Source organism: Bombina bombina, chromosome 3 (genome assembly GCF_027579735.1).
Source record: "Bombina bombina isolate aBomBom1 chromosome 3, aBomBom1.pri, whole genome shotgun sequence".
Taxonomy (NCBI): domain Eukaryota; kingdom Metazoa; phylum Chordata; class Amphibia; order Anura; family Bombinatoridae; genus Bombina; species Bombina bombina.
This window is the reverse complement of record NC_069501.1, coordinates 1017240180-1017253782: the sequence shown is the minus strand read 5'-3', so window position 1 is coordinate 1017253782 and position 13603 is coordinate 1017240180. Positions and strand designations below refer to the sequence as shown.

The 13603-nt window shown below is 43.4% G+C and overlaps 1 protein-coding gene across 2 annotated transcripts in view; it reads right to left on the bottom strand.

The window, feature by feature from the left end:
* ARHGEF25 (Rho guanine nucleotide exchange factor 25) overlaps positions 1-13603 on the bottom strand; it is an 825360-nt gene that overhangs the window by 118765 nt on the left and 692992 nt on the right. The window lies entirely within an intron of this gene.

The following is a 13603-nucleotide window of genomic DNA, read 5'->3' as shown; positions in this document are numbered from 1 at the left end:
CTGGGCAAAGATCTCCGGGTGGAGTTCCCACTCCCCCGGATGGAATGTCTGACGACTCAAATAATCCGCTTCCCAGTTTTCCACACCTCGAATGTGGATCGCAGATAGGTGGCAGGAGTGATTCTCCGCCCATTGTATTATTTTGGTCACTTCTTTCATCGCCAGGGAACTCCTTGTTCCCCCCTGATGATTGATATACGCAACAGTCGTCATGTTGTCTGATTGGAATCTTATGAATCTGGCCTTTGCTAGCTGAGGCCAAGCCCTGAGAGCATTGAATATCGCTCTTAGTTCCAGAATGTTTATCGGGAGAAGAGACTCTTCCCGAGACCATAGTCCCTGAGCTTTCAGGGATTCCCAGACCGCGCCCCAGCCCACTAGACTGGCGTCGGTCGTGACGATGACCCACTCTGGTCTGCGGAAGCTCATTCCCTGGGATATGTGGTCCAGGGTTAGCCACCAACGGAGTGAATCTCTGGTCTTCTGATCTACCTGAATCACTGGAGACAAGTCTGTATAGTCCCCATTCCACTGTTTCAGCATGCACAGTTGTAATGGTCTTAGATGAATTTGCGCAAAAGGAACTATGTCCATTGCTGCAACCATCAACCCTACTACTTCCATGCACTGAGCTATGGAAGGACGTGGAACAGAATGAAGAACTTGACAAGCGCTTAGAAGTTTTGACTTTCTGACATCTGTCAGAAAAATCCTCATTTCTAAGGAATCTATTATTGTTCCCAAGAAGGGAACTCTTGTCGACGGAGACAGAGAACTTTTTTCTATGTTCACCTTCCATCCGTGAGATCTGAGAAAGGCCAGAACGATGTCTGTATGAGCCTTTGCTTTTGAAAGGGACGACGCTTGTATTAGAATGTCGTCCAAGTATGGTACTACTGCAATGCCCCTCGGTCTTAGAACCGCTAGAAGGGACCCGAGTACCTTTGTAAAAATCCTTGGAGCAGTGGCTAACCCGAATGGGAGGGCCACAAACTGGTAATGTTTGTCCAGAAAGGCGAACCTTAGGAACTGATGATGTTCTTTGTGGATAGGAATATGTAGGTACGCATCCTTTAGATCCACGGTAGTCATAAATTGACCTTCCTGGATAGTAGGTAGAATCGTTCGAATGGTTTCCATTTTGAACAATGACACCCTGAGAAATTTGTTTAGGATCTTTACATCCAGAATTGGTCTGAAGGTTCCCTCTTTTTTGGGAACTACGAACAGATTTGAGTAAAATCCCATTCCTTGTTCCGTCATTGGAACTGGGTGTATCACTCCCATCTGTAACAGGTCTTCTACACAATGTAAGAACGCCTGTCTCTTTATTTGGTTTGAGGATAAGTGAGACATGTGGAACCTTCCCCTTGGGGGTAGTTCCTTGAATTCCAGAAGATAACCCTGAGAAACTATTTCTAGCGTCCAGGGATCCTGAACATCTCTTGCCCAAGCCTGAGCAAAGAGAGAGAGTCTGCCCCCCACTAGATCCGGTCCCGGATCGGGGGCTACTCCTTCATGCTGTTTTGTTAGCAGCGGCAAGCTTCTTGGCCTGCTTACCCTTGTTCCACCCTTGCATCGGTTTCCAGGCTGGTTTGGTCTGTGAGGCATTACCCTCTTGCTTAGAGGATGCAGAATTAGAGGCCGGTCCGTTCCTGAAATTACGAAAGGAACGAAAATTAGACTTATTCTTGGCTTTGAAAGGCCTATCTTGTGGGAGGGCGTGGCCCTTTCCCCCAGTGATGTCTGAGATAATCTCTTTCAATTCTGGCCCAAAGAGAGTTTTACCCTTGAAGGGGATATTAAGCAATTTTGTCTTGGATGATACATCCGCTGACCAAGACTTTAGCCAAAGCGCTCTGCTCGCCACAATTGCAAACCCTGAATTTTTCGCCGCTAATCTAGCTAACTGCAAAGCGGCATCTAAAATAAAAGAGTTAGCCAACTTAAGTGCGTGAACTCTGTCCATAACCTCCTCATATGGAGTCTCTCTACTGAGCGACTTTTCTAGTTCCTCGAACCAGAACCACGCTGCTGTAGTGACAGGAACAATGCACGAAATGGGTTGAAGAAGGTAACCTTGCTGTACAAAAATCTTTTAAGCAAACCCTCCAATTTTTTATCCATAGGATCTTTGAAAGCACAATTATCCTCGATAGGAATAGTAGTGCGCTTGTTTAGAGTAGAAACTGCCCCCTCGACCTTAGGGACTGTCTGCCATAAGTCCTTTCTGGGGTCGACCATAGGAAATAATTTCTTAAATATAGGAGGGGGAACAAAAGGTATGCCGGGCTTCTCCCACTCCTTATTCACTATGTCCGCCACCCGCTTGGGTATAGGAAAAGCGTCGGGGTGCACCGGAACCTCTAGGAACTTGTCCATCTTGCATAATTTTTCTGGAATGACCAGGTTGTCACAATCATCCAGAGTAGATAACACCTCCTTAAGCAGTGCGCGGAGATGTTCTAATTTAAATTTAAATGTCACAACATCAGGTTCAGCCTGTTGAGAAATTTTTCCTGAATCTGAAATTTCCCCATCTGACAAAACCTCCCTCATGGCCCCTTCAGATTGGTGTGAGGGTATGACAGAACAATTATCATCAGCGCCCTCCTGCTCTTCAGTGTTTAAAACAGAGCAATCGCGCTTTCTCTGATATGCAGGCATTTTGGATAAAATATTTGCTATGGAGTTATCCATTACAGCCGTCAATTGTTGCATGGTAATAAGCATTGGCGCGCTAGAAGTACTAGGGGCCTCCTGCGTGGGCAAAACTGGTGTAGACACAGAAGGAGATGATGTAGAACCATGTCTACTCCCTTCATCTGATGAATCATCTTGGGCAACTTCATTATCTGTGACAGTACTGTCCTTACTTTGTTTGGACGCTATGGCACAATTATCACATAATTTTGAAGGGGGAGACACATTGACTTTCATACATATAGAACATAGCTTATCTGAAGGCACAGACATGTTAAACAGGCTTAAACTTGTCAGTAAAACACAAAAACCGTTTTAAAACAAAACCGTAACTGTCTCTTTAAATTTTAAACAGAGCACACTTTATTACTGAATATGTGAAAAAATATGAAGGAATTGTTCAAAATTTTCCAAAATTTCACCACAGTGTCTTAAAGCATTAAAGGTATTGCACACCAATTTTCAGAGCTTTAACCCTTAAAATAACGAAACCGGAGCCGGTTACAGTTTTAACCCCTCTACAGTCCCAGCTACAGCCTTTGCTGCGACTTTACCAAGCCCAGAGGGGAATACGATACCAAATGACGCCTTCTAGGAACTTTTCCAACTATCTTCAGATCCTCACACATGCATCTGCATGTCTTGCTCTCAAAAACAACTGCGCAGTAATGGCGCGAAAATGAGGCTCAGCCTACAACTGGGAAGGCCCTTCCTGACTGGAAAAGGTGTCTAACATAGTGCCTGACGTTAAAAAACGTTCCCCAAGTTTATAAGTGTGAAATACCAGCATAAACATGTATAAAATGCCCAAATAAAGCAATCGATTTTGCCCATAAAGGTGTCTGCCAGTTTTATAGCCCATATTAAGCCCTTTATTTTGCTTGAGACTAAGAAAATGGCTTACCGGTCCCCATGAGGGGAAATGACAGCCTTCCAGCATTACACAGTCTTGTTAGAAATATGGCTAGTCATACCTTAAGCAGAAAAGTCTGCTAACTGTTTCCCCCAACTGAAGTTACTTCATCTCAACAGTCCTATGTGGAAACAGCAAAGGATTTTAGTTACTGTCTGCTAAAATCATCTTCCTCTCACAAACAGAATTCTTCATCTTTTTCTGTTTCAGAGTAAATAGTACATACCAGCACTATTTTAAAAACATAATTTATGCTTACCTGATAAATTTATTTCTCTTGTAGTGTGTTCAGTCCACGGGTCATCCATTACTTATGGGATATATTCTCCTTCCCAACAGGAAGTTGCAAGAGGATCACCCAAGCAGAGCTGCTATATAGCTCCTCCCCTCACATGTCATATCCAGTCATTCGACCGAAACAAGACGAGAAAGGAGAAACTATAAGTTGCAGTGGTGACTGGAGTTAGAATTTTAAAATTTAGAACCTGCCTTAAAAAGACAGGGCGGGCCGTGGACTGAACACACTACAAGAGAAATAAATTTATCAGGTAAGCATAAATTATGTTTTCTCTTGTTAAGTGCGTTCAGTCCACGGGTCATCCATTACTTATGGGATACCAATACCAAAGCTAAGTACACGGATGATGGGAGGGACAAGGCAGGAACATTAAACAGAAGGAACCACTGCCTGTAGAACCTTTCTCCCAAAACCAGCCTCCGAAGAAGCGAAAGTGTCAAATTTGTAAAATTTGGAAAAAGTATGAAGTGAAGACCAAGTTGCAGCCTTGCAAATCTGTTCAACAGAGGCCTCATTCTTAAAGGCCCAGGTGGAAGCCACAGCTCTGGTGGAATGAGCTGTAATTCTTTCAGGAGGCTGCTGTCCAGCAGTCTCATAGGCTAAACGTATTATGCTACGAAGCCAAAAAGAGAGAGAGGTAGCCGAAGCCTTTTGACCTCCACTCTGTCCAGAGTAAACGACAAACAGAGAAGAAGTTTGTCTAAAATCTTTAGTTGCCTGTAAGTAGAACTTCAGAGCACGGACCACGTCTAGATTATGCAAAAGACGTTCCTTCTTTGAAGAAGGATTAGGACATAATGATGGAACAACAATCTCTTGATTGATATTCCTGTTAGAAACAACCTTAGGTAAAAACCCAGGTTTAGTACGCAGAACTACCTTGTCTGAATGATAGATCAGATAAGGAGAATCACAATGTAAGGCAGATAACTCAGAGACTCTTCGAGCCGAGGAAATAGCCATCAAAAACAAAACTTTCCAAGATAAAAGCTTAATATCAATGGAATGAAGGGGTTCAAACGGAACACCCTGAAGAACTTTAAGAACCAAGTTTAAGCTCCACGGAGGAGCAACAGCTTTAAACACAGGCTTAATTCTAGCCAAAGCCTGACAAAAGGCCTGGACGTCTGGATGCTCTGCCAGACGTTTGTGTAAAAGAATAGACAGAGCTGAAATCTGTCCCTTTAGCGAACTAGCGGATAAACCCTTTTCTAAACCCTCTTGTAGAAAAGCTAATATCCTAGGAATCCTAACCTTACTCCATGAGTAACTCTTGGATTCGCACCAATATAAATATTTACGCCATATCTTATGGTAAATTTTTCTTGTCACAGGTTTCCGAGCCTGTATTAATGTATCAATAACCGAATCCGAAAACCCACGCTTTGATAGAATCAAGCGTTCAATTTCCAGGCAGTCAGCCTCAGAGAAATTAGGTTTGGATGGTTGAAAGGACCCTGAATTAGAAGGTCCTGCCTCAGAGGAAGAGACCATGGTGGACAGGACGACATGTCCACTAGGTCTGCATACCAGGTCCTGCGTGGCCACGCAGGCGCTATCAGAATTACTGATGCCCTCTCCTGTTTGATCCTGGCAATCTGCCGAGGTAGCAACGGAAATGGTGGAAACACATAAGCTATGTTGAAAACCCAAGGGGCTGCTAATGCATCTACCAGCACCGCTCCCGGGTCCCTGGACCTGGATCCGTAACAAGGAAGCTTCGCGTTCTGGCGAGATGCCATGAGATCCAGATCCGGTTCGCCCCAACGACGAATCAGTTGAGCAAATACCTCCGGGTTAAGTTCCCACTCTCCCGGATGAAAAGTCTGGCGACTTAGGAAATCCGCCTCCCAGTTCTCTACGCCTGGGATGTGAATCGCTGACAGGTGGCAAGAGTGAGACTCTGCCCAGCGAATTATCTTCGAGACTTCCAACATCGCTAGGGAACTCCTGGTTCCCCCTTGATGATTGATGTAAGCCACAGTCGTGATATTGTCCGACTGAAATCTGATGAACCTCAGCTTTGCTAACTGAGGCCAAGCTAGAAGAGCATTGAATATTGCTCTTAATTCTAGAATGTTTATTGGGAGGAGTTTCTCCTCCTGAGTCCACGATCCCTGAGCCTTCAGGGAATTCCAGACTGCTCCCCAGCCTAGAAGGCTGGCATCCGTTGTAACAATCGTCCAATCTGGCCTGCGAAAGGTCATTCCTTTGGACAGATGAACCGGTGACAACCACCAGAGAAGCGAATCCCTGGTCTCCTGGTCCAGATTTAGCAAAGGGGACAGATCTGAGTAATCCCCGTTCCATTGACTGAGCATGCATAGTTGCAGCGGTCTGAGATGCAGGCGCGCAAATGGCACTATGTCCATTGCCGCTACCATTAAGCCGATTACCTCCATGCACTGAGCTACCGATGGGCTTGGAATGGAATGAAGGACACGGCAAGCATTGAGAATCTTTGATAACCTGGACTCCGTCAGGTAAATCTTCATCTCTACAGAATCTATAAGAGTCCCTAGAAAAGGAACCCGTGTGAGTGGTAACAGAGAACTCTTTTCCACGTTCACTTTCCACCCATGCGACCTCAGAAATGCTAGAACTATCTCTGTATGAGACTTTGCATTCTGAAAACTTGACGCTTGTATCAGAATGTCGTCTAGGTACGGAGCCACCGCTATGCCTCGTGGTCTTAGTACCGCCAGAAGTGAGCCCAGAACCTTCGTAAAAATTATCGGGGCCGTGGCTAACCCGAAGGGAAGAGCCACAAACTGGTAATGCCTGTCTAGAAAGGCAAACCTCAGGTACCGATAATGATCTTTGTGAATCGGTATATGAAGGTAAGTCCACCGTGGTCATATATTGACCCTCTTGGATCATGGGTAGGATGGTTCGAATGGTTTCCATCTTGAACGATGGTACCCTTAGGAATTTGTTTAAGATCTTTAAGTCCAAGATTGGTCTGAAGGTTCCCTCTTTTTTGGGAACCACAAATAGATTTGAGTAAAATCCTTGTCCCTGTTCCGATCGCGGAACTGAGTGGATCACCCCCATGATTAAGAGGTCTTGTACACATTTAGAAATGCCTCTCTCTTTACCAGGTTTGTCGATAACCTCAAAAGATGGAACCTCCCTTGTGGAGGAGAGGATTTGAAATCCAGAAGGTATCCCTGAGATATAATCTTTAACGTCCAGGGATCCTGTACATCTCTTGCCCAAGCCTGGGCAAAGAGAGAAAGTCTGCCCCCCACTAAATCCATCTCTGGATAGGGGGCCCTGACTTCATGCTGTCTTAGGGGCGGGAGTAGGCTTTCTGGCCTGCTTGCCCTTGTTCCATGACTGGTTGCCTTTCCAACCTTGTCTGTAACGAGCAGTAGTTCCTTCCTGTTTTGGAGCGGAGGAAGTCGATGCTGCTCCTGCCTTGAAGTTACGAAAGGCACGAAAATTAGACTGTTTGGCCTTTGGTTTGGCCCTGTCCTGAGGAAGGGCGTGGCCCTTACCTCCCGTAATGTCATCAATAATTTCCTTCAAGCCGGGCCCGAATAAGGTCTGCCCTTTGAAAGGAATGTTAAGTAGTTTAGACTTGGAAGTTACATCCGCTGACCAGGATTTAAGCCAGAGCGCTCTGCACGCCTGTATGGCGAATCCGGAATTTTTAGCCGTAAGTTTGGTTAGATGTACTACGGCATCTGAAACAAACGCATTAGCTTGCTTAAGGGTTCTAACTTTGCTCAAGGCCTCATCCAACGGCTCTGTGCGAATCGCCTCTTCCAGAGACTCAAACCAGAATGCCGCTGCAGCCGTGACAGGCGCAATGCATGCAAGAGGCTGCAATATAAAACCCTGTTGAACAAACATTTTCTTAAGATAACCCTCTAATTTTTTATCCATTGGATCTGAGAAAGCACAGCTATCCTCCACCGGGATAGTGGTACGCTTGGCTAACGTAGAAACTGCTCCCTCCACCTTAGGGACCGTCTGCCATAAGTCTTGTGTGGTGGCGTCTATAGGGAACATTTTTCTAAATATCGGGGGAGGGGAAAAAGGCACACCGGGTCTATCCCACTCCTTACTGATAATTTCTGTAAGTCTTTTTGGTATAGGAAAAACGTCAGTACACACCGGTACCGCATAGTATCTATCCAACCTACACAATTTCTCTGGAATTGCCACCGTGTCGCAATCATTCAGAGCCGTTAATACCTCCCCTAGTAACACACGGAGGTTCTCAAGCTTAAATTTAAAATTTGAAATTTCTGAATCCGGTCTCCCCGGATCAGAACCGTCACCGACAGAATGAAGCTCACCGTCCTCATGTTCTGCAAGTTGTGACGCAGTATCAGACATGGCTCTCGTGTCATCAGCGCGCTCTGTCCTTAACCCAGAGCTATCGCGTTTGCCCCTTAATTCGGGCATATTATATAATACTTCTTTCATAACATTAGCCATATCATGTAAAGTGATTTGTAAGGGCCTAGATGTACTAGGTGTCTCAATCCTACGCATCTCCCGAGCGGGAGACGCAGGTACTGACACGTGAGGAGAGTTAGGCGGCATAACTTCCCCCTCGTTGTCTGGTGATAGCTTCTTTATCGGTACAGATTGACTTTTATTCAAAGCAATATCAATACAATTGGTACACATCGTTCTATTGGGCTCCACATTGGCTTTTGAACATGATGAACAAACAGTTTCCTCTGAATCAGACATGTTTAAAACAGACTTAGCAATGAAACTAACAAGCTTGGAAATCACTTTCAATAAGTTTTACAAGCAATATAAAAAACGCTGCAGCGCTTCAAAAATACAGATATAATTAAACAATTCTTAACAAGAAGTATACTATTAGCAGAGGATTGCACCCATTAGCAAAAGGATGATTAACCCCTCGATACCCAAAACGGATAAAACAGATATCAATTAAGATTTAACGCTTTTAATCACAGTCAGCACACTGTCACAGATCTGCTGTGACTGATTACCTCCCTCACAAATGAAATATGCAGACCCCTGAGCTCTCTAGAGACGTCCTGGATCAAGGAGGAAGAAGCAGAAAGACTGTGCAATAATTTTAACTGCGCAAGAAGGCGCTAAAACAAGGGCCCTCCCACTCCAATCACAACAGTGGGAGCCCTGATATAATGGTTTCCATGCAGAAAAATATGTTAGCCATGTGGAAAAAATCATGCCCAAAGCGATTTATCACCAAAGTACCTCACAAAAAACGAATAACATGCCAGTAAACGTTTTATTAAGAAAACAACATTTTTCAATGTCATGCAAAGCTATCACTAAGCCTGCTACCAGTCGCTACCACTGCAGAGAAGGCTTAAGTATTATTTCAGTGTTAACAGTATTTTCTCAGCCAAATTCTAGTCCCTAGAATATAACTCGACTGCGCATACATTTATCAGCCTGATACCAGTTGCTACTACTGCATTTAAGGCTGTACTTACATCATACGGTAACAGCAGTATTTTCTTAGTCAATTCCATTCCCAGAAAATAAAGTACTGCACATACCTCATTTGCGGAGGACCCCGCATGCTATTCCCAGTTTCTGAAGTTACCCCACTCCTCAGAATGTCGAGAACAGCCAGTGATCTTAGTTACGCCTGCTAAGATCATAGATAAAAAACGCAGGCAGTTTCTTCTTCCAAATACTGCCTGAGATAGAAAAACAGAACACTCCGGTGCCATTTGAAATAACAAACTTTTGATTGAAGAATAGTTAAGTAAAAACTCCAGCTCCTCTCGCGACCTCCTTCTTTGTTGAGGGTTGCAAGAGAATGACTGGATATGACATGTGAGGGGAGGAGCTATATAGCAGCTCTGCTTGGGTGATCCTCTTGCAACTTCCTGTTGGGAAGGAGAATATATCCCATAAGTAATGGATGACCCGTGGACTGAACACACTTAACAAGAGAAATAACAAACTCTTGATAGTAGAATAAAAAACTACAACTAAACACCACATACTCTTAATTAACCATCTCCGTGGAGATCTTGCCTGTGCAACGGCAAAGAGAATGACTGGAGTGGGCGGAGCCTAGGAGGGACTATATGGCCAGCTTTGCTGGGACTCTTTGCCATTTCCTGTTGGGGAAGAGATATTCCCACAAGTAAGGATGACGCCGTGGACCGGACACACCAATGTTGGAGAAATAGGAGACATGCATCAGACTACAGGTAGGGGATACAGCAGACAAGAGGAGCATGCATCAGACTACAGGTGGGGTACAGCAGACAAGATGAGGCATGCATCAGACTACAGGTAGGGGATACAGCAGACAAGAGGAGCATGCATCAGACTACAGTTTGGGCATGAGGAAGCGTACATCAGACCAAGAAAAGGCATGTGTCAAACTACAGGTAGGGTACAGCAAACAAGAGAAAGCATGCATCAAAACACAGACAGGGTACATCAGGCAAGAGAAGTAATGCATTAGATTACAGGTAGGGTACAGCAGACAAGAGGAGGCATGCATCATATTACAGGTAATGTACAGCAGACAAGAGGAGGCATGCATCAGATTACAGATAGAGTACAGCAGACAAGAGGAAACATGCACAAGATCGCAGATAGGGTACAGCACACAAAAGGAAAGGTGCAATAGGCAAAAGGAACAGTGCACCAGAAAAGAGTAGATAACAGGTAGGGTGCAGATGGCAAGAGAATGGAAGCTTTAGACATGAGCAAGCATACAACAGATAGGGTACAACAGAAACAGCAAGAATGTAGTATGTAACTAAAAGTATCAGCAGACATTAGGAATTTTTTTTTGTAACAACACAAAGGGCTATATTACGAGTGGAGCACTAATTAACGCTCCCGCTCAAGCGTTAACTGCGCTAGAAGCTCGACTTTCTGTGCTTGTCGGGTTGTGCTCCTATTATGATGTGAAAGTAAACCGTTATTGAGAAAAAAAAAAAACTAACATCATACCTGTGCGCAAACTTGATCGCATATTCTCATGTGCACTACTCGACATGAAAATATTTCACATTACAATGTTGTTCACATAGAAGAATATGTTCTGTTTATTCATAAATACATAGTTCTATATATACCTAATGTTTTTTGGTACAATATCTATTTATACATATATATATATATATATATATATATATATATATATATACAGTCGTATGCAAAAGTTTAGGCACCCTTGACAATTTCCATGATATTTATTTATAAATAATTGGGTGTTTGGATCAGCAATTTCATTTTGATCTATCAAATAACTGAAGGACACAGAAATATTTCAGTAGTGAAATTAGGTTTATTGGACTAAGAGAAAAGGTGCAATATGCATCAAAACGAAATTAGACAGGTGCATAAAATTTGGGCACCCCAACAGAAATATTGCATTAATATTTAGTAGAGCCTCCTTTAGCAGAAATAACAGCTTTCTATGGCCTGTAATGAGTGTCTGGATTCTGGATGAAGGAATTTTGGACCATTCCTCCTTGCAAAACATCTCCAGTTCAGTTAGGTTTGATGGTTGCCGAGCATGGACAGCACGCTTTTAATCACCCCACAGATTTTCAATGATATTCAGGTCTGGGGACTGGGATGGCCATTCCAGAACATTGTACTTGTTCCTCTGCATAAATGCCAGAGTGTTTTGGGTCGTTGTCTTGTTGAAATATCCAGCCCCGGCGTAACTTCAACTTTGTGACTGATTCCTCAACATTATTCACAAGTATCTGCTGATTTTGAGTGGAATCCATGCCACCCTCAACTTTAACAAGATTCCCAGTACTGGCACTGGCCACACAGCCCCACAGCATGTTGGAACATCCACCAAATTTTACTGTGGGTAGCAAATGTTTGTCTTGGAATGCTGTGTTCTTTTGCTGCCATGCATAATGCCGTTTGTTATGACCAAATAACTCAATCTTTGTTTCATCAGTCCACAGCACCTTCTTCTAAAATGAAGCTGGCTTGTCCAAATGTGCATTTGCATACCTCAAGCAACTCCGTTTGTGGCGTGGCATCACTCTCCCATATAGCTTCTCCTTGTGCAAAGTGCACTGAATTGAACGATGCACAGTGACACCATCTGCAGCAAGATGATGTTGTAGGTCTTTGGAGGTGGTCTGTGGGCTGTTTTTGACCGTTCTCACCATCCTTTGTCTTTGCCTCTCCGATATTTTACTTGGCCTCCAATTCTGGCTTTAACAAAAACTGTGCCTGTGATCTGTCATTTCCTCACTATGTTCCTCACAGTGGACACTGACAGCTTAAATCTCTGTGATAGCTTTTTGTACACTTCCCCTAAACCATAATGTTGAACAATCTTTGTTTTCAGGTAATTTGAGAGTTGTTTTGAGGCCCCCATGTTGCCACTCTTCAGAGGAGAGTCAAAGAGAACAACAACTTGCAATTGGCCACCTTAAATACCTTTTCTCATGTTTGGATGCATCTGTCTATGAAGTTCAAGGCTTAATGGGCTCACCAAACCAATTGTGTGTTCCAATTAATCAGTGCTAGGTAGTTACAGGTATTCAAATCAACAAAATGACAAGGGTGCCTAAATGTATGCACCTGCCTAATTTCGTTTTAATGCATATTGCACATTTTCTGTTAATCCAATAAACCTAATTTCACTACTGAAATATTACTGGGTCCTTCAGTTATTTGATAGATCAAAATGAAATTGCTGATCCAAACACCCAATTATTTATAAATGAAAATCATGGAAATTATCAGGGGTGCCTAATTTTTTGCATACGACTGTATATATACATGATTTTATTTAAGTATAGATATACAGGTATTCAGATATAAATAGGAAAATCTATTTATAAATACTTAGAACATCCTTAGACTTAAAAACTTTTTATGATCTTGGGGGTTTCTTGAAGTATCACTCAGACAGTTAACCAAATGGGAGCAGAGATGGTCCTCAAAAACACGAGTTCCAAGGATGTTTTCGTTAGCCTATATAGATATCCTCCAACCACCCACCTTCTGCAAAACACCTTATATCAAAGGGTGGTGGATTCATGGAATAAACTTCCATTTGAGGTGGCAAACACAAAGACTGTAACTATGTTTCTATGTAACATATTCTGCTATGTGCAGAACAGTGGAATGTAAAATATTTACAGTACAAACACAGTATAACACTTTATTAAATATTAGTCCTAAAGCCAGTGTACGCAAGCCAAAATCCCCATCCACTTGGATCCCCTCTCCCTCCCCTCCTTCCCCTTCCCTGCCACTCTCAACTTTTTTTTTTCTGTAGTGCAGCGTTCCCACGCGCTACCGCCGCCAACCGCTCCTGCTCGCAAAACAGCTAACCAGAGCTCTGATTCTAGTGTAAATAACAAGCGCAAACACCCGCAATAAACCCCTTAACGCTCGCTAGCAAATGTTAGCACTCCACTTGTAATCTGGCCCAAAGACAGCAAGAAGGATAAAAGAGAGAACAAGAGGACAACAGACAAAGTAAATGGTGCAGCAGATTACAACAGCAAGAATGTCAGAGACAACAGGGAAAGGGAAGAAAGAGAAGGCTATATGAGACAAAACAAGACATACTTTATCAGACAACAGGAAATATGGAGGTAGGATTCTACCAAAAACATGAAAGCTGCAGAAAAAAAAACTTAATGGCCTAGACAACAACAGTGAGGGTGAAGAACACAAGAGGAAACTTGTAAAGCAATAGCACATGGTCA